This window comes from Odocoileus virginianus, chromosome 4 (assembly GCF_023699985.2).
Source record: "Odocoileus virginianus isolate 20LAN1187 ecotype Illinois chromosome 4, Ovbor_1.2, whole genome shotgun sequence".
In the NCBI taxonomy this organism is placed as follows: Eukaryota; Metazoa; Chordata; class Mammalia; order Artiodactyla; family Cervidae; genus Odocoileus; species Odocoileus virginianus.
Window position 1 is genome coordinate 37,689,270 of NC_069677.1, and position 22,537 is coordinate 37,711,806.

Consider the following 22,537-nt stretch of genomic DNA (forward strand, 5'->3'; position numbering starts at 1 on the left):
TGGGGCAGAAAGTTCTAACTCTCTAAGCACACACTGTCCATATGGTCAAAGCCATGGTTTTTCCACGTTTGGATGTGAGAGTTGGACCATAAAGAAGGCTGAGCACCAAAGAATTGATGCTTTTGAACTGTGGTGTTGGAGAAGACTCTTGAGAGTCCCTTGGACTGCAAGGAGATCAAATTATCAATCCTAAAGGAAATCGATCCTGAATATTCGTTGAAAGGACTGATGGTGAAGCTGAAGCTCCAATACTTTCGCCACCTGATGCAAAGAGCCGACTCTTGAGATAGAGACCTTGATGTTGGGAAAGATTAAAGGCGGGAGGAGAAGGGGATGACAGAGGATGAGATGGTTGGATGGCATCACTGACTCAATGGACATGAGTTTGAGCAAACTCCGGGAGATGGTGAAGGACAGAAAAGCCTGGTGTGCTGCAGTCCATGGGGTCACAAAGAGTCAGATACGACTGAATAACAACAACAATCACACCATTGGTTCCTCTGCGTACCAGAACTCCCCTCATCCTAGAGGTTTCCAACAATCACTTCCTTAACATAAACTCAGGTGTGGTTGAAAGTGTCTTACGAATAACAAAAGATGTTCCTTTCACATTTATTGATCTGGAGCTATTTCAGAACTGGGAACAAAAACCAAATATTTTAACAAAAGATGCTCCCATTACTCTTACCCCTCAGGAAATTATAAGGATTTTAGAAACTCTGGCCAAGAGCCCAGGATGAACACCAAAATATTTATTTCTTACTTTACCATAATATCTTATACATTATGTTCAGCTGAAAAATATAAATAAATTAAAATTCAATAATATTATATTATTATGTTTGTAAATCTTTAAGTTCAGGTTTGTTCAGTTCAGTTCAGTGCATGTCCAACTCTTAGCGACCCCATGGACTGCAGCACACCAGGCCCATCACCAACTCCTGGAGTTTACTCAAACTCATGTCCATTGAGTCAGTGATGCCATCCAACCATCTCATCCTCTGTCATCCCCTTCTCCTTCCGCCTTCAATCTGTTCAAGGGACCATCAAGAGTTTTCTCCAACACCGCAGTTCAAAAGCGTGAATTCTTCGGTGCTCAGCTTTCCTTAAAGTCCAACTTACATCCATACAGGACTACTGGAAAAACCAGAGCTTTGACTAGGTGGACCTACTAGAGGCAAAGTAATGCCTCTGCTTTTTAATATGCTGTCTAGGTTGGTCATAACTTTTCTTCCAAGGACCAAGTGTCTTTTAATTTCATGGCTGCAGTCACCATCTGCAGTGATTTCAGAGCCCCCCAAAACAAAGTCTGTCACTGTTTCCACTGTTTTCCCATCTACTTGCCATGAAGTGATAGGACCAGATGCCATGATCTTAGTTTTCTGAATATTGAGTTTTAGACCAACTTTTCCCCTCTCCTCTTTCACTTTCATCAAGAGGCTCTTTAGTTCTTGGCTTTCTGACATAAGGGTGGTGTCTTCTGCATATCTGAGGTTATTGATATTTCTCCTGGCGATCTTGATTCCAGCTTGTGCTTCATCCAGCCTGGCATTTCTCATGATGTACTCTGCATATAAGTTAAATAAGCAGGGTGACAATATACAGCCTTGACCTACTCCTTTTCCTACTTGGAACCAGTCTGTTGTCTCGTGTCCAGTTCTAACTGTTGCTTCCTGACCTGCATACAGATTTCTCAAGAGGCAGGTCAGGTGGTGTGGTATTCCCATCTCTTTCAGAATTTTCCACAGTTTGTCATGATCCACACAGTCAAAGGCTTTGACATAGTCAAAAAAGCAGAAATAGATGTTTTTCTGGAACTCTCTTGCTTTTTCGATGATCCAATGGATGTTGGCAATTTGATCTCTGGTTCCTCTGCCTTTCCTAAATCCAGCTTGAACATCTGGAAGTTTATGGTTCACATACTGTTTAAGCCTGACTTGGAGAATTTTGAGCATTACTTTACTAGCATGTGAGATGAGTACAATTGTGCAGTAATTTGAGCATTCTTTGACATTGCCTTTCTTTGGGATTGGAATGAAAACGGACCTTTTCCAGTCCTGTGGCCACTGCTGAGTTTTCCAAATTTGCTGGCATATTGAGTGCAGCACTTTCACAGCATCATCTTTCAGGATTTGAAATAGCTCAACTGGAATTTCATCACCTCCACTACTTTTGTTCACAGTGATGCTTCCTAAGACCCACTGACTTTGCATTCCAGGATGTCTGGCTCTAGGTGAGTGATCACACCATCATGATTATCTGGGTTGTGAAGATCTTTTTTGTACAGTTCTTCTGTGTATTCTTGCCACCTCTTCTTAATATCTTCTGCTTCTGTTAGGTCCATTTCTGTCCTTTATTGAGCCCATCTTTGCATGGAATGTTCCCTTGGTATCTCTAATTTTCTTGAGAAGATCTCTAGTCTTTCCCATTCTGTTGTTTTCCTCTATTTCTTTGCACTGGTTACTGAGGAAGACTTTCTTAGCTCTCCTTGCTAGTCTGTGGAACTCTGCATCCAAATGGATAGATCTTTCCTTTTCTCCTTTGCCTTTCACTTCTCTTCTTTTCATAGCTATTTATAAGGCCTCCTCAGACAACCTTTTTGCCTTTTTGCATTTCTTTTTCTTAGGGATGGTCTTGATCCCTGCCTCCTGCACAATGTCATGAATCTCCATCCATAGTTCATCAGGCACTCTATCAGATCTAATTCCTTAAATCTATTAGTCATTTCCACTGTATAATCATAAGGGATTTGATTTATGTCATAACTGAATGGTCTAGTGGTTTTCCCTGCTTTCTTCAATTTCAGTCTGATTTTGTCAATAAGGAGTTCATGATCTGAGCCACAGTCAGCTCCTGGTCTTGTTTTTGTTGACTGTATAGAGCTTCTCTATCTTTGGCTGCACAGAATATAATCAATCTGATTTCGGTGTCGACCATCTGGTGATGTCCATGTGTAGAGTCTTCTCTTGTGTTGTTGGAAGAGAGTGTTTGCTATGAGCAGTGTATTCTCTTGGCAAAACTCTGTTAGCCTTTGCCCTGCTGCATTCTGTACTCCAAGGCCAAATTTACCTGTTACTCCAGGTATTTCTTAACTTCCTACTTTGGCATTCCAGTCCCCTATAATGAAACGGACATCTTTTTGGGGTGTTAGTTCTAGAAAGTCTTATAGGTCTTCACAGAACCACTCAACTTCAGCTTCTTCAGCATTATTGGTCAGGGCATAGACTTGGGTTACTGTGATATTGAATGGTTTGCCTTGGAAACGAACAGAGATCATTCTGTCATTTTTGAGATTATATCCAAGCACTGCATTTCAGGCTCTTTAGTTGACTATGATGGCTACTCCATTTCTTCTAAGGGGTTCTTGCCTGCAGTAGTAGATATAACGGTCATCTGAGTTAAATTCACCCATTCTAGTCCATTTTAGTTCGCTGATTCCTAAAATGTCGATGCGCACTCTTGCCATCTCCTGTTTGACCACTTCCAATTTGCCTTGATTCATGGACCTAACATTCCAGGTTCCTATACAATATTGCTCTTTATGGCATCAGACTTTACTTTCATCACCAATCTCATTCACAACTGGGTGTCGTTTGTGCTTTGGTTCCGTCTCTTCATTCGTTCTGCAGTTAGTTCTCCACTGATTTCCAGTAGCATATTGGGTATCTATCGACTTGGGGAGTTCATCTTTCAGTGTCCTATCTTTTTGCCTTTTCATACTGTTCTTGGGGTTCTCAAGGCAAGAATGCTGGTTTTGTGACACCAAAATAAATGTGGCAATCAGCAGGAAAAACATGACTGTTCTCCCTAATTTCTCACCCAACTTCCATTCCCTCTTCAGAGGCAATGGCTGTGTTTTAATTTGCTGTATAGTTATGTTAGGGGAAACACTGTCTGAAACCGCCCACCCTGGCCAGGCATCACGGTAACTATTCGTGTGAGTTATTTTATGACAGGAGATCCTAGTAAGGAACACAGAACTAACAAGCCACCACCAACCGGAAGAGTTCAGGAAAGGACAAAAGGAGACACCATCACCTCCCGGAATCTTTCTCGCTGGCATTCATCTTGAGTGAGCAATGTGTGCACCACCAGGAAGGACCCTGAGTCAGAATGATTGGCCAGAGAAAACCTGGGAACTCATCCCATCACAATACAACCAGAGACTGCAAGCCACTTGGCAGAGCAATCCTCTTGGGTTCCCTTACCCTCTTGTTCTCTGCCCGGACACCCCTTCCCAATAAAGTCTCTTTGTCAGCACATGTGTCTCCTCAGACTACTTATTTCTGAGTGTTAGGCGAGAGCCCCCTTTTGGGCCCTGGAAGGAGTCCCATTCCTGTAGCAGTTACGTATATGTCCTTCCAGTCTCTTTCTATGTGTTTACATGCATAAGAGTGCACAGACACTTGTAATAGGCAGGATAAAGGCCTCTCAAAGACTCATTTGAAAATACCCTGATGCTGGGAAAGATTGAGGGCAGGAGGAGAAGGGGATGACAGAGGATGAGATGGTTGGATGGCATCACCAACTCAATGGACATGAGTTTGGATAAACTCTAGGAGTTGGTGATAGACAGGGAGGCCTGGCGTGCTGTGGTCAATGGGGTTGCAAAGAGTCGGACATGACGGAGCGACTGAACTGAACTGAATGAACTGAAAGATGTTTACATCCTAATCCCTGGAATCTGTGGCTATGGGAAAGTTTATGTAGCAAAAGGAAATTAAGGTTGCTCATCAGCTGACTTTAAAATAGAGAGATTATTCTAGATGATCTGGATGGAGCCAGTGTAATCACAAGGGTCTTTAAATGTGGAAGAGGGAGGCAAAGGGATCAGAGTAATGAAATATGAGAAAGTCACAACCAGCTATTGCCAGCTTTGAAAATGGAAGTAGGCCAGGAGCAAGGAATGCGAACAGCCTCTAGAAGCTGGAAATGACAGGAAAACAAATTCTCCCCCAAAGTCTTCAGAAAAGAACACACACTGCTGACATCTTCATTTGAGCCCAGCAAGACTTATTTAGGAATCTGGCCTCCAGAACTGTAAGATAACATCTTTGTGTTATTTGAAGCCAAGAAATGTGTGCTAATTTACAGCAAAAAAAGGAAATTAATATATGGACTTTGAGAATTCCTTGATAAATGCCCCACCCAGTTCACTCAACAGGAAAGTTCAGTGTCCATAAACTATACGCACACTCAGTTTCCAATCAGCTCTTCCCTTGGTTCATAGTCATAGCAGATAGACAAGGATCCCTAGACATGTGATAAACCCTTGTAATGAAAGATAAGAGAACAAAATAACATTTTTTAAGTCTTTGTTTTTTAAAAGCATTTTAATCTTCTTTTTTTTAAGTCTGTTAAGCCTTCCTATAGGGCTGATGGGATTTTGTGAATTGATAAGCAAAACTTGTCCTTGTTTCTCATCAAGAGGCTGAATTAGTTTCTTATATTTTCTTCCAATTCTTATGACACTTTTGTTCTTACATTTTTAGCTCTTAGAGTCTCCCCTTTCCATCTATGACAAGCCTGGGCTAATGACCTCAGCTTTCTTAGGCATTGATAGATTATCAAGCCCCTAATAGTTCTAGCCCTCAAGGTTTTGTAGGAACAAGTGGGTTAATAATTCTCAAAATAATCTGTAAAAGTAAATTGTAAAAAATATTTTTAAAAAACCCTACTCACAAAGTTTTAGGATGATGACCCTGATGATTTTATCAAGATTTTCAACAGTCTTACTCTTTGCTCATTTGTTGGTACTTTTTTCCATTTAAAGATGGGATCATCTCTGTATCCTTGACTTTCATTTTGTTCCCTCCTCATCTCTGAAGTCGCCAGAGTCCTCCCAGTGAGGAATTTTTCATTGCCTGGAAACACCAACTTTGCATCATCAGAAACAGTCCTGGACAGCACAGAAATTTTGGAAATCTAGTCACAAGTCCAGTGTCACTATTTGTAACAACTTTGGTGATGGTGGAGGCTGCTCCACACAGACACACAAGCGGATCATCCTCTGCCTCCACCCTGCTTGGGTTTATTTACCAGGCCAGCATTCAAAACAGAAGCTCCATTCACTTAATCTCTCTTTCAGGCTTCAGAGGGTGGCAGAAACACTCCCTAGGCCATCCTGGAACCTGGGTAGGCTTGTTAATCAAAGTTTCTTTTGCTTCATCTAACCACAGGGGTGTTTGAATAAAACTCCCAGAGTCAAGTGTTGGCTCTGCCTCCTTGAAAGGAAAGCAGTGAAACAGGAACGGCATCCAACTGAGATGAAAGCTAAGCTAACAAATGATAGCATTTCCAAAACAAGTCACTGGGCTTGAATGCCCTGGGATGAAATATAAGAGGAGGGAGTGGCAGAGAAGAGAAAAGACTGAACTTTCATCAACAGAAGGCAGGGGGCTGACAAGACCTGGATATAAGATGTGTATCTTTCCAACAGTTTTTCCGAGAGCCCGCCCTTCCTGTATCGTTCTGCTCTTCCTGTTTTCCCCACATTTCCTGTCTTCCTCCCAAGGTGCATGCTGAGAGGACATGTTAGGCTGTGGTTCTGTGTTTAAGATTATTTTCACTGTGCTGTCAAAGAAAACAATCTGTTGGAGAGAGGCACAAAGCAGATTGATAAGAAACAGCCTCATCCTGTTAGCATGGACAGAGTGGTGAGACATGTGGGTCGAACGTGATGATGGCAAGCTGACTGATGCAGAGCCAAAAATCAAGCCCAGCCCTCGCATCACACACTTGCTCCTACATCCTAATCCAGCCTCCACTACATATCACTGGTGACAGGACACACACAGGTGATCTCTGAACCAGAGAAACACAGAAGAAACACAGATGGGCCACTGGGGTGCGCTGCAGGAAATCATCTCATGCTTTCCATGTGCCTCCTTGGTACCACGCATTGTGCTTGGTTGGAAGGGGCATAAAGATAAGGGAGGCAACATTCTGCCCCCAGGGACACATCCCTGTAGATGAAATGGAAAAGCAGGAACATGTGACCCAGCATTGAAATGCTTCAACAGGATGTGGTGACTGTCTTGATTAGTATCCTTGGTTTCAAGGATGAACTTGAACTAGCCTTGAAATGAGAATGGATTTTATTGGTGTTACATAATGGGAAACCTAAATATTGAAAAGAGCAATGGAGTCTCAAAATCAACTGGAACCAGGGACTTGAATGCTGCCAAGAACTCTTTTTCCATCTCAAGCAATCTTAGCTTTCCTTTTTCTCTGATGACCATCCTAGCTTCTCTAGCAGAGTATTCAGTAGCATTCAACTGTTAGAGAGAGACTATTCATGTTCTTGATTCCAAGTCTGAAAGAGCTGGGAAGAGTCTTACTGATCCATCTTGATTTGTGTTCCCACCTCTGATCAGGATGGGGAGCAGATCCATGTAACAGCATAGCAACTCCAGTGGGGACCTCACAGCTTCCCTACTCACCGTAGTAAATGCTTTGGCTCCCACACTCACTCCAAGTCTTCTCTTGGGTATCTGGCTTTCCTGTTTCTCTCGTAGAATCTGGTTCCCAGATTCTTCTTCTCTGCCTGTTTCTTTCAAAATGATAAACAATCTGAAGGATAAGAAACTTTCAAGACAAAGACAGATGAAGAAAATGGGTGTTTGGTTGACTTAGATGATCAGCTATGTTACACCACAGGCAACTCATAACTACCCAATGGTAGAGACTTTTCAGGTCTGGGTGATTTCTCTCTATTTTCTATTTCTGGTTCGCTATTTCACTTCTTGATAACGTTGCCTTCAGGGGACTGAGAAAGCAGATGAAGCCATCGCCTTTTGCTTCCAAGTACTAGGCCTGATAAAAAGTATTGACTGCCTAGGGGGACAACAAAGGTACGAAGAAGAGATTCTTAGTTTCTTATTTGTAGATTTTTATTCATTCCCAATAACATATTAAAATTTTACATAATTCCATAGTTGCTAGGATTCTAAGCAATGAAGTGAGAGATTTCCAAGATTAGGAGACCAAGGTATGTAAGATTGCTTATTATTCTCTAGGAAAATCTTTCACTATAGGATATCACTTTTTATGTCATCCTGTTGTCCTTTTATTTACACACTTGGCATTTAAATCATAGCAGGAAATGAACAACTCTACTGAGAAAAATATATGTCTGTGTTCATGACAGCATCCACTGCCTAACTCTGACTGATTTCCAATCATCTTCTGAGTCTAAGACGGTCGTGCCTAGCAACCGTGAAAGTATATAATCATAAACTAACATAGTTGTTGGAGGTCATAAATGATTTAGAAAAGGAGCTTCTCTCTTATCCATGATGTAAAATCTTCCCTAAGGTTTTGAAAATCAAATTCTGTGGGTCAGATTACAGCTCTCTGCCAGACAGGGTGCATGTCTCATGATGCGTTTTTAATAAACAGCTCATGCTAATTTTCTGCAAAAGCCATTCATCATCAGCTGCTAAAGTTAGCAATTAAGGAATATTTCCAGTGCCCTTTAAAGATTCATTTCTTTTTATACTTCGGACAATGAGGCTATTGAATGAAATCAGAAAAAAACCCTTCCAAAGAAACAACAACAACAATCATAATAAATAGAAGGAGCAAGCGTATTAGTGGCACCACCCTGGAGAATCAATATCAGTACCACACTCAGAGTATCAATATCAGTAACTTCCTCAGTATTGCCACACTCCGTTGGCCATTTTGGATATTGTGTGACAGGGTCATGATAACTTCTATGGGGTTTGCACTGTACTAGTATTCATATAACTTACCAGTCTCCTTCATAATCACATTCCACATTTCCTATATTTTTCTAATCTTAGACATTGGCCTCCTGGTCCTCTCCAGGGCCCCTGAGAAATCCAAATCTAGAAAGGGGTCCAAATCTAGAAAGATGGTACAGATGCGCCTGTTTGCAGGGCAGGAATAGAGACGTAGATGCAGAGAACAGACACGTGGACATGGGCGGGAAAGAGGAGGGTGAGATGAACTGGGAGAGTAGGATTAAGATAGATACACTACCATGTGTAAAACAGACAGCTAGTGGGAAGCTATGACAAACCTAGACAGCACTTTAAAAAGGAGAGACATTACTTTGCCAACAAAGGTCCATACAGTCAAAGCTATGGTTTTTCCAATAGTCATGTATGGATGTGAGTGTTGGACCATAAAGAAAGCTGAGTGCCAAAGAATTGACGCTTTCGAACTGTGGTGCTGGAGAAGACTCTTGAGACTCCTTGTTGGAGAGTGAGGAGATCACACCAGTCAGTCGTAAAGGATATGAACCCCGAATATTCATTGGAAAGACCAATGTTGGAGTTGAAGCTCCAATACTTTGGCCACCTGATGTGAAGAGCCAACTCACTGGAAAACACCTTGATGCCGGGAAAGATTGAGGGCAGGAGAAGAAGGGGGCAACAGAGAATGAGATGGTTGGATAGCATCACCAATTTGATGGACATGAGTTTGAGCAAACTATGAGAGATGGTGAAGGACAGGGAAGCCTGTTATGCTGCAGCCCATGGGGTTGCAAAGAATTGGGCACAACTTAGTGACCGAACAACAACAAGCAGGAAGCAGTGTATAGCACAGGGAGTTCAGCTCAGGACTCAGACAGCCTTAGCGGGGTGGGATGAGGGTGGGCGGGGGGACGGAGTTTCCGGAGGACGTGGATATATGTATACTTACAGCTGACTCACGTTGTGGTACAGCAGAAACTAACACAAACATTGTAAAGCAATTACACTCCAGTAAAAATAAATACAACTTAGAGCTTAGAAAAAATGAAGTATTGTGATTTGAAATGAACAAAAAAATTAATGTGCAGGTTCAACTACATTTAAGCAGAGGGCAGCAGCAGGATTACTGAATACTACATTTTTATGCACAAAATTTGATAGCAGTTGCTTTGTTAGTGATCTACTTTTTGTTTATTAAAACACATTTTATACAGTGATTTATATAAATCATCATACTGCACTGAGAAAAAGCTGAAAGTTAAAAGACAGGAATTTGGGGGGCCTTAGATAAATTTGAAGAAACATTTCTGCCTGCAGAGTCATGGCCAGAGAGAGAACTTAACAGATGAGACAACTTGCTACTCTTAAGGATTAGGTGAAGGCAAAAATGGCTTAAAAAGTAGTAAGGACTACAGTGGAGGAGTTTGAATGAAAGGTAAGATCACAAGTAAGATATAGCAGGGAAGAACAGAACCAAACTCAAGACCACAAACAGGAGGAACATCCCAGAGCACCTTCTTTTCCCAAGGTCCCACGAGTGTTTGCTGTTGGTCATCTAGTCGCTAAGCTGTGTCAGACTCTTGCAACCCCATGGACTGTAGTTCACCGGGTTCCTCTCTCCATGGAATATTCTAGGCAAGAATAGTGGAATGGGTTGCCAATCCCTTCTCCACGGGATCTTCCTGAACCCAGGATGGAACCCAGGTCTCCTGCTTTGCAGGTGGATTCTTTACTAACTGAGCTACCAAGCAAGTGTTTGAGGAGTAGGAAACATGATTTATTAGATTAGGCTAGACAAGATCTATTTAATTAAACATTTACAGCAAAATCAGATGAAGCACTTATAAATTTCACCTTTATTGATGGTCTCTGAATGCTGGGTAAAACCTTTGATCCTAATTGGTAGTCAGTGCTATTCACAAATTCAAGCATTGCATTTCACCTCTCCTTTGAGATCTGATGTGGTCCCGTGATTATCCTCAGCTACTGATTTGTGAGCAGTGGCCTTACACATCAACGTGCAGTTTGCCACAATCCCTTCCCGCTGTTGAAGTGATGATGAAAGCATATGTCAGGAGGATGCCTCTTCCAGTTCGAGTATCCAAGCACTGACAGTGGGCTAAACCTGCTTCTGACTTGTTTTGGACAGGTAGCATGATTGAGGACTAGGATTCCAAACTGAACAATTTTGAGAGTGAAAGGGTCAACAGGCACAATTCAAAATGGATGGTCATCCCAGCAAGATCTCAACTTGTGTTAAGTCACTGAGGTTTGGGGGCTGTTTGTTTTCTTTTTTTACTGCAGCACAACTGAGCCTATCCTGATTGATACAAGGCCTGTGTAAGCAATAGGAAATAACCCATTTCCAGAAGGAAAATAGATGGGCCATGCAGTTCCCACTATAACTGCAAGACTGATAAGGTGAGGCCAGCTGAACTGGCTCTGACCAGTGAGTAAATGCTGGGACCCAGAGCTCTTGGCTTCCACATAAAGGTTATCCTCATCTAGATCTTACAAGGCAATCCTTGCCGATTAAAATCAAAAGTGGCTAACATCAGCAGAAGGTTTTCTTGTCCAGAAAGACAAGCCTCAGTGTTGCCTGTATGACCCTACATGGCACCGAGTTTCCCTTCAGAGCACCTGAGAGCCAAGTGCAGTTAGAGAATGTTTTATTTGTCCACTCTTTCACTTCTTCACTTCAATTACATTATCTGCCTGGTTCCTGAATACGTTTGAGTTCCGACCTCATTTCTTAAGCTCTGAGCCTAAGAAAGAAAGAATGCATAGGGCCAGTGTTCAGGTGCTCAGTGTGACATAGAGAAAAGCAGGCATGACTGTTAACCGCTTCACTGAGAATGTCTTTTGTCACTCCCAATACCCCCCATCAGCTTGGCCTGTTTCTTGCATCCCCTCGGTCAAAATGATGCCCAACCCCAGAATCAAGATGAGCCCAGCTAGGTGAATATGAAGAGTTTCTTGCATGTGACGTGGGAGAGGAAAAAATGGGGTCATCACACATCTGAGAACAGTCAGTGACATCTTCTGTTCTTGCTAGCATATGCAGGATGACCTTATTCCTTCTTTTGTGGTTAAATAGAAGAATGGGAGAGGGGAGATAGGCTCCAAATAGTACCAGAATCAAAGCAGTAGGTTTAAAACATCTTATTTCATGATTAAGTTCCAGTAGGGCTGAATGCACCTAGATCCAGATCTTGGTTTCTAAGTCCATTCCTCCATAAAGGGAACTAGGGATCCTTAGAGAAATGACTGATTCTAGGTGTGAGGCAGAGAAAATGATGAGTTGCACATCCCAGAAAGTAAGGGAGTGCTCAAAAAGCAAAAGAATGGGGCCAGTCAAAAGTACCTGGAGCCAACTAGAAGAGGTTCTAACAGCCAAAACTGAAACAATTGGGGCAAGAAGTTAATAATATAATATCAGATTATAACCGAAGTACAAAATATACACATAGGAGTCCATACTGATAGAAGTAAGTGATTGAATAAACGGGGAAGAAGAGCTATCTCATCCTATCATGTCCCTTCTCACAGGGCCAAGGGAATGGGCTCACATAGGGCCCATGTCTTTCCTTCCTTATCATAGTCCAGATACTTGAAACCCTGTAACTCCTTGCCCATGAGTTCCCCAAACCTAGGCAGGGGTCTCCTGTGGCTCCATTTTCCAAAGGGTGGACCATGTTACCACTGTAAGTCTGGCTGTTGGCAAGGTAATATGGACAGAATTTGGGCAGGGAAGCCAGTTTGCCTACATGCAGGGTGCTCCTGCAGGATGGGATGGAACCAGGGGTCAGGAAAAGCAGGCGGGTAGGCCATCATCAGGGCCTGGGAGCCAAGGCTGACGTTTCATGCCATCATGTTCTGCAGAGGAGCTCTGAGAATCCAAGAATTCTAAAGTTGAGCCTGGCCCCTCAGGTCTTCATAAAGACATATTTGTGAGAGTAAGGGGGTGGAATATATTCATTTATCAGTCTTGTATCCTGATGTAACACTGTGAAGTATTCAGACACGTGGCGTTGGACGTCCACCGGTGTCTCGCCCTGGGCCCTGTGTGTACCTGGGTGGGGACGCACACGGGCCAGTCCGTGATGCGTCTTCAGGGGCCCCTAGAGACGGCGCTCACGTCTTGGTGCCCTGTCACCTCTGCTCTGCAGTATGTGCATCACAGTGAAGGGGCCGCAAATCCAACTGAATCAGTAGAAGTGCTGAGCACAGCAGTTTCAGGATAGAAATCACCACCGCTGTATCCCCACATCCTGTCCTGGGGCAGGAAATGGTCTCTAAGTGGGGCCAAAGACTATTGTGGCTTCTGTACATATGTCAGAACGTATGTGGTTGGCTTCTGACCTGAGGAGAAAGATGCAAAAGAGTTAGAGTTGGAAAAAAAAAAAAGAGTTAGAGTTGGAAGCTATATGGGGAAAACAACCAAACCCAATGCTGAAATTTTAGGAACAAGTGTATCTCTGTTCTGCTGCAAATGAAGGAAAGTGTGTATGCACGTGTTGAAGAGATAGGGAACGGGTGTGTCCACCAATCCATCCAGAATGCCACTTGGCCTCATGTGTTCAGAATAAGACATCAGGCCCTATGCTTGTATGAAGATTCCATCCTGAGACCCAGGGAAACACATTGGGGTCACTACTTGGCCTCGGCTTCCCCTGACTGTTCTAAACTCAGAATATGCTAGAGCTCTTTGTGGCTGACACTTTTTTATATTTATACTATTTATATCATTATCAGAAATAATAAATAAGTAAATAAAATACTTTGTAAATAAATATGCAGATACAGAAACATATCCTCATCTATATGCATATAGATATACATCTATATGTATATATCCTCATCTTACTCCAGAAGGAAGGAAGTCTTACCTCAGCTTCCTTTGTTTAAAATATATATGTATAATATATAAATATATGTATTTATTATATATCCTTCCTTTGTTTAATACATGTATCAATATATGTTTAATATCTGTATTAAACAAAGGAAGCTGAGGTAAGACTCACCCCCTACTTAGAGGCACTCAACCCAGATGGGAACCCCCATTTCCAGGTCCCAGCAGTGGCCACTAGCGGGGTCAGAGCCCCCGCGCTTCTAAGGGTGGGACGTTTATTCTCCAAAGTGGTTTAAAGACTGCAGTCCATCTTCTTGCTCACTCCTTTCATTCTGCTCCTGCTCACTGAGCTCAGAGCAAGGGGAAAATGGACACATTCAAAAGTGGTCTTTTTATTCTCTAACACAGTAGTTCTCACCCAGGTCCGCCCCCTCCCCCTGACCAGAACTGCCCCCACACCAGCCCACTGCCAGGGACTCTGACTCAGTTGGCCTAGGCTAGGGTACAGTCTAGGCACCAGGAGTCTGAAAGCTCCAACATGATTCCAAGGTGCAACCAAAGTTAAGAATTGCTGCTCTAACAACAAAATTCCCCTCCCATTCCCACGCTCAGGATGAAGCTTTGAGTTTTAAGCCAATCTTTCCCAAACTGTCCTGCCACTGAGACTTCATTCAGGAGAAAGACATCCTTGGGCAGGTTTTCAGCAGCTTTGGCCCAATCTGTGCTGCAACTACAGACACAATAATGGTGAACTGGACTTAATGCCATGTTGGTGGGTACCCAATACATTCTCTCTTTCCTCGCTTGCTATTAATTCCACTTTGGCAAAGATAAAAATCAATATAAAAACAGCTTACTGTGAGGGCTGGGATTTAAATACCTAAACTATTTCACTACTTAAAAAACACAATCCCAGGCAGTAATTTGTATCCAGATTAAAAATTACTTAAGAAAGCTTCTAAACTGTAAAATTATAATACTTATTCTTCAGAATTACAAGACTTTTTCCCTTTGCACAGAGGTCTTTTGCACATGAATCTGAAGGTACTCAGCTCCTGCATCCCTAGGGCAGACCGAGCTCCCTGGAATCCTCTCTGTTGATCACTTACCCTCAGGCCAGAGGACGCAAAGTCCCAAAGGGAGCTCTCAAACCTCTCACAGAACTTATGTCCCGTGTGGAATACTGACAGCTGGTGCTACAGTCTGGCTGCTGGGCCCATGTCCGTCCCTTGCCCTTGATTGACCCTTCTTCTATTTGTGAGAGACACTGAGAGGTACCCCAGAGGAGAATTTGAAAAAGAAAATCAATTAGAATGTCACTCGTAATCATCTCTGCCTCTACATGGGGAATAAAGAAAGTTAATCTGAAAGGTAAAAAAAGGGGGGTTGGCATGGTAGATGACAAAGGATACAGAAGAGATCAGGGTCATTGAGATCACAGTATAAGACCTTCCAAAGAGTTGGTTTCAATTTGTGGTGGCATTTGCTCTTTGATTAACTTGAGGCTAAGAAACAAGTCACTTATTCTGCTGCTCCAGTGATGGTAAGTCAGTATTTTTTCTCTAAAGAATATGACAGCTTTCATTTTTTGTTCCTTCACCTAAATGAAATTCTTCATTGATTAGCATTTAGCAATGTAAAGCATTCAAGCAGAGGTGTTAGGAGAACGTGTCTTATTTAGGTTAGAACATCATATGCTCAAGTGTTGGCTTACCATGGAAGTCATTCTGTGACATAGGCACTTTCCTACTGCAGTCAGAGCCCAGTGCTTGCCTGTTACAGATGACCAAAGGAGATTCTTTCAGAAACCTTCTGAACAGAGGAGGAAAGGAATAAATGCCAAGCTCTCTAAATAAGCCCTCCAAACAACTCTAGTAGTTTACTTTCATTTCAAGATTGGGATGGCAGGCTAATGAATAAAAGCAGAGAAAAAAAAAAGGACCATGAAAACTTAGTACTTCTCTGTCATAGGAAAATAGATGGATTAGGTTTTCAACAGACCTTTAATACACTTGTTTTAGTTTGAATTATACTTCTATGGCTGTTTCAAGCTCTGGGTTGGGAAGAACCCCTGGAGAAAACAACGGCAACCACTCCAGTATTCTCGCCTGGAGAATCCCACGGACAGAGGGGCCTGGTGGGCTGCAGTCCATGGGGTCACAAAGAGTCGGACACGACTGGAGTGACTTAGCATGCATGCCTACTTCTGTGGAGGGTGGATTGGCAATGTCTATTGAAACATAACTGTTCATACTCCATGACACAACAATCCTAGGATTTATCCTACAGATACATGCATGTCTTCAAAATGAGCATGCACATTGAACGCGTCTCAGTGGTATTAAAATAGCAAGAGCATGGAAGCAAGCTCAATGTTTATTGATAATAAACTGGTTAAGTCAACTTATGGTGCATCTTCCGATAAAATGTCATGCAGCCATTAAAAGAAAGGACAGCCTTTCTGATGTGGAAGATCTCCAAGGTATACTAAGCCAAAAAATAAGCTGCAGAACAATGTGAATGTTGTATTAAAAGTATACATATAGTATTTATTTGCATATATTTTATATACTTATATCTCTGGAAGGATACACAAGAACCTGGTAACAGAAACTGTGAGAGGAGCTAAGTGGCTTTAGAGATGGGTAGGAAAGACTTACTTTTCACTTTGAGCTTTTGAATTTTGTACCCTGTGTATGTATTACTTCTGGGAATTACTGCTCCTAATGATTCAAAGGGGATCTACACCTGAAACCCTGAAGCTCCTAGAAGAAAATACGGAAATAAAGCTCCTTGGCAAGAGTCCTGCTAGTGAGGTTTTGGATATAACACCTAAAGTACAGCAACAAAATAAAAAATAAACCAAGTGGGATATCAGGTGGGGGGAGCTGGGGCCCTGTCTGGAGGAGCAGACACTGCTCTCCTTCCTGCTACAGCGACCTCAAAAGAATCAGGCCAGTGTCCCCAAATTTTCCTATATCATGTGAAACTTGACATTTTCTTTGAGACACGGTTGACTTGCACTGTTATATTAGTTTCAGGTATAAAACATGGTGATTCAAGATTTTTATAGATCATATTCCATTTAAAGTTATCATAGGGGCTCCCCCAGTTGCTCAGTGGTAAAGAATTCACCTGCCAATGCAGGAGGCACAGGTTCCAACCCTGATCCAGGAAGATTTCACCCACATGCCGCAGAGCAGCAATAAGCCCTTGTGTGCGTGCATGCTAAATCACTTCAGTCGTGTCAGACTCTGTGCAACCTGCCCTCCAGGCTCTTCTGTCCACGGGATTGGATTCTCCAGGCAAGAATATTGGAGTGGGTTGCCATGCCCTCCTCCAGGGGATCTTCCTGACCCAGGAATTGAACCTGGGTCTCCTGTGTCTTTTGCATCGCAAGCCTCTCCTTTACTGATGAGCAACCAGGGAAGTCGAACTACGTCCTTAGGGCACAACTATTGAGCCTGTGCTCTAGAGCCTGGGACCTGCAGCTACTGAATACACATGCCTAAAGCCTGTGCTCTGCATTAAGAGAAGCCACGGCCATGAGAAGCCTGTGAACCACAACTAGAGAGGAGCCCCCACTCGGTGCAACTAGAGAAAAGCCGGTGCTTCGACAAAGACACAGCCCAGCCAAAAATAAATTAAAAAAAAAAAACACTTCTAAAATCCCTATACAAAAATAATTACTAAGAAAGGAATTCTCAAGAAAAGCCCTTTCACACTCCCCACAGGCACATCTTATCTTTAAATGCTGCCCAGAGAGTAACTGGGCTTCCTAGGGGATGCTAATAGTAAAGAACCAACCTGCCAATGCAGGAAACATAATGAGATGTGGGTTCAATTCCTGGGTCAGGAAGATACCCTGGAGGAAGGCATGGCAACCCACTCCAGTATTCTTGTCTGGAGAATCCCATGGACAGAGGAACCTGGCAGACTTCAGTCCATAGGGTCACATAGAGTTGGACACGACTTAGCATTCACACACGCAGAGAGTAACTATGCCCACAGAAAGAGTACTTGCCGACTGCTCTCTCCACATCCTCATACTGAGTTTAATGCAGGACTTCACTCACATAGGATTGCCTCAGTGTTAGAAGAATATGGGAGAAGAAGCCAAACTTTAGACTTTTGGGAAATTTTCCAAAGATTACTTGAATGTTGGGGCAGCCTAGCTAGGAGCCAGGAAATTGGGTTTGAGTTCACCATGTGAGAGTTCCCTGGTGGCTCAGATGGCAAAGAGTCTGCCTGGTTGGATGGCATCACGGACTCAATGGACATAGGTTTGGGTGGACTCCGGGAGTTGGTGATGGACAGGGAGGCCTGGCATGCTGAGGTTCATGCGGTTCATGGACACGACTGAGCGACTGAACTGAACAGAACAATGTGGGAGACCCGGCTTCAATCCCTGGGTCTAGAAGATCTCCTGGAGAAGGAAATGGCAAGCCACTCCAGTATTCTTGCCTGGAAAAATTCCACGGATGGTGGAACCTGGTAGGCTACAGTCCATGGGGTTGCGAAGAGTTGGACATGACTGAACGACTTCACTTTCACTTTTCACCATGTGACCCTGTGCAAGTAATTATCTGTTAACCACTTGCTAATCTTTACAATGCAGAATCTGATGTGAATATTCCTAACATCCCTTCTGGTTCTTACTGTCAAGATTCTCTCATCCTGATTAGTGTTGTATGGACAGACAAAGAGCTGCTCTAGCTCTATAGGTTGACACAAGACAGATTTAAATGACAACTGTAGGGAAGTGGGAGAGAAAGAGGCATCATCTAAAGGCATCACGTTCTTTATTACGCCCTCAGAGGATATGCGCAAATTTTACCACAGTGAGGAGTTGTCTTCAAATGCTTGAATCAGGGTGAGGCCACACAACATGGGGCTAGGAGAAATGAACCATTGGGTTTTCCCATTTCTCCCCCTCTGAGCCCAGCTGGCAATTTCAGGTGATAAATGCTCCGATGCAGAAGGACAAAAGGTTGAGGGAGCACAGAGGGTGGGCATCTGACCCAGGGGTAAGAGGCATCTAGGATAAAATTATCTTTAAGTAGAGGCCTGAAATGTGAGTAGGAGTTTAGCCGGCAAACACAAACAGGAAATGCATTCTAATTAAGGAGAACAAAGAAGATAAGGGCCCAGAGTTGCAAAAGAGTTACCACATTAAAACTGATTGAAATTCAGGATGGCTGGAGCATGGATGTCAGTGGTTGGGACATGATCAAACACCCTGTCTGGAGACTTAGGCAGAAACCACATCATGACAACCATATTGAGCCATGAACTCTATGACCACATCCTGGTTCATTCATTTATTTATGCATCTATGCACCTCATTCATCCACTCATCCATCTATTTATTTATTCATCTGTCACCCATCCGATAAATAATGCAATGCTTTCAACCGTGGCAACTCATTAGAATTACATGAAAAACCTGTAATTATCCCAAAGCCCAGGCTGCATCCCAGACTAGACAAATCAGAATCTCTAGGGATAGAACCCTGGCATTGGTATTTTCTAAGCCTTCCTTCAAAATTTTAAAGCACAGCCAAGTTTCAGAACCATTGAAAAATGATGTATTAATTCACACAACTATCAGGGTTACCAGGGTCCCCAGTGACTACTGCACTTTCCTTTTATTGGTCTGAATCCTGGCTTCTCTCTCCTGGGCTCATGACTTGTATGGAACTGGACATTCAGCCTAGACCATCGGTGGTCTATAGGACACCATTGTCAAATTACAACAGGTATCCCTCCCTCAATATATGTTGCTTCATTCTTTTTGAAATTGTCTTGATATTGTATACTGATTATATTAGAATGAAATCTGCCCACTGGTTGGGAAACTTGTACTACACATACAAACCAATGATGTCTACAGTGTGAATGGTGCGGAAACCAGTAATTGAGAAACCAAGTAACTCGGAGAGTTGGAGAACTCGGGTTTATTACGCCGGCGGGCCCAGAAGACTTAACACTCCAAGCTCTGAGCCCCAAACAAAGGGGCTACAGGGTTTTTATAGACAGACTATAGTGGGCAACACTAGCTCTTAATAGGATGGTTTAAACTAAGGGGTTTCGAGTGCTCAGGAATAGTGGTCAAGATGTGGAGGGGGGATGCCTGACCCTTACATGGACAGGCATGATTAAGCAGGTTTGCAGGGGTTGGGCAATTGCAAAGAGCAGGACAAGGGTGAGTGAGATAAACTCCAGTTCCTAGTGTTGTAAGTTCCCACTTTCTGAGACTACGTGACCTACATGATCCAGACTTTGCAAGGAGCAAGCTGAGTTACAGAGGCAGAACAAGCAGGAGGTTATGTAAAATTTTAACTTTTCCTCTTCATGAGTAGAGAATCCTTATATGTGATAACCTTGTACAGTGCACAACCTGTACACTCGCACATGATGGCCCTCATTTAGTCAGGGTAGGCATGTGATTCCAATTCCCTAACTCTCTGATCAGAGCCCAGCCAACTTCCTCTTTGATACTTTTCTAGTCAAGATGATCGACAAACAAGGGGAATGTATTTCCAAAGCCTAATGCAGAACCTTGGCACTGGGCAAGGCTTTTGTTTTTCTGATTAGTGGATTTATTTAAATGAAAAGTACCATAAATAGCATAAAAATTAAATCACATTTGGTTTCTTATGTAATGAGCCATCTTTATAAAAATAATTATGTGGCATGAAATTGGAACTGTTCTGGAAAATCTGAGAAGGATGGCTGCCAAACTCTGACTTCCAGACTGGAATTCTGTACCTCTGCTCTCTGGGCCCCCATAATGAGACATTTGTGGCCCACCTGGTCTTTATGCCTGGCAGTTTCCTTGTGATTGAGAAGCCACCAGTGATAAAGATGGTTCTGATGGGAAATGGGAGATGCACAGAGCAAGTCCTTGTCTGGCCTCCCTCCATGAGCTCTTAGAGAGGTGGCTGCTTGAGAAGGAACAGCTGCTAATCCCTACATTCTCTCTTTCCCACCCCTGGGTAGGCATGCGTGATGGTACTGCTATGGAAAATATTGGGCTCACTGATGGCTGAGGAAAGGAAAGGCAAAAACCAATAAGCGTGATGATGGTCCCAGAGACCCACATACAGCATTTATCCCATGGATAATCAGGAGGAAGAAAAATGAGCCTTCAGATGAGGAGGAGAAAATGAACTATTTTTAGGGCAGTGAAACTATTAATATTTTGTATGATTCTATAATGGTGGATATATATCATTATACATTTGCTCAAAGGCATAGAAGATATGACACCAAGAGTTAACTCTAATGTAAATTATGGACTTTGGGTGATAATAATAGGTTAATAAGACTCATTGACCACAATGAATGTACCACTCAGGAGGGATATATTGATGAAGGGAGGCTTCCCAGGTGGTGCTAGTGGTAAAGAACCCACCTGCCAATACAGGAGACATAAGACATGTGTTCAATCCCTGGATCAGGAAGATCCCCTGGAGGAGGAAATGGCAACCCACTCCAGTATTCTTGCCTGGAGAATTCCATGACAGAGGAGGCTGACAGGCCACAGTCCACAGGGTCACAAAGAGCTGGACATGACTGAAGCAACTTAGTTTGCATGCATATGTATACATGTGAGGGGGCAAGGGGGCCTATGAGAATTCTGTATTTTCTGCCCAATTTTGTTGTGAATCTAAAACTGCTCTAAAAAATATAGCCTTTTTTTTTTAAAAGAATAAATATTCTGATTCTATAGCTTAAAGATCAGGGTCTGCATTTGGGTCTCCTGACCTCTTGTCACATTGAGGTTTCCTACCATCATTCTTATCATGTACAGAATCTTGAAGAAGTATGAGAGAGTAGTGAAATGCACAAATTACCAAAAATGATCTGTTAGTTACTGTAACAGATTGCATTTTCCAAACAGGGCTGCAATAATCTTTTCAATCCCACATACTCTTGCCACTTGCCCAGCAAAAGACAGAGTCTAGGTGCCCTCTGCTTGAACAGGAGCAGGCCTTCTGAGTGCCTCAACTAAAAACAGAATATGGTGAATATGATGCTTTGTGAGCCTCTGAGGCTAGGCCATAGAAAGCAGTGCAACTGCCACCAGTCCTCTCTGTCATGAAATACTCAGCTTGGGACCCTGAACAGCCATGTAAGAAACCCAAGGCTGCCATGCTGTGGGGAAGCCCAAGCTCTTCCATATGGAGAGACCCTGCAGAAAAGCACTGAGACCACCTGAAGAGACCAGCTGCAGCTGCTCCTGATTCCAGCTCCAGCTAGAACTGACTCGCCATAACTGCACGAGAGACCCTGAGCCAGAAGCATCTGGCTGAGTTGTCCTCTAGTTCCTGGCTCACAGAAACTACGAGAAGTAATAAATGTTTTTGTTTTAAAGCATTGTTCAGGATGACTTTGTCTGAAGCAGTGGATAAACTGGACAAAAAGCTTGGCAAGGCATAATAGCCAAGTCTGGCTTATTCAGGCCCAGCTCTCTCTAGCCCCAGATGTCTACCTGGCCCTTGGGAGTGTTGGTGCTTTGCTGGCAGGAATCCAAGCACAACTTCTTCCCAGTCTACCTGGGGATTTTCCTCCCGGCAGAACACCAAAACCCAAGCTTTGGCTTTCACTGTTCAAGCCCAAAGCATCACAGATTACACTGGCCTTGGCCCCCAACCTTGCTGACCCTCATCACGCTCAGCAGGGACCCTGCTTACCCCTGCTTCAGTAACTGCTAGGCATCTCGAAAACCCTATCTCCTTGGCTCTCTTGAGAGGCTTCACATTCTCTTCCCCTTTTACCATTCACCATCATTTCTTCAAGTTTCAAGATGCCAGTAACTCCAGTGTCTTCTTCTGTCATTACTCTTCGACTGATTATGAAAGTGATCATAAATCCTACATCCTCTCCAATAAGCATAATAAAGAGTTGATTCTAGGAGGCTAAGTTTCATTTATCATGATGAGGGAGGAACTAT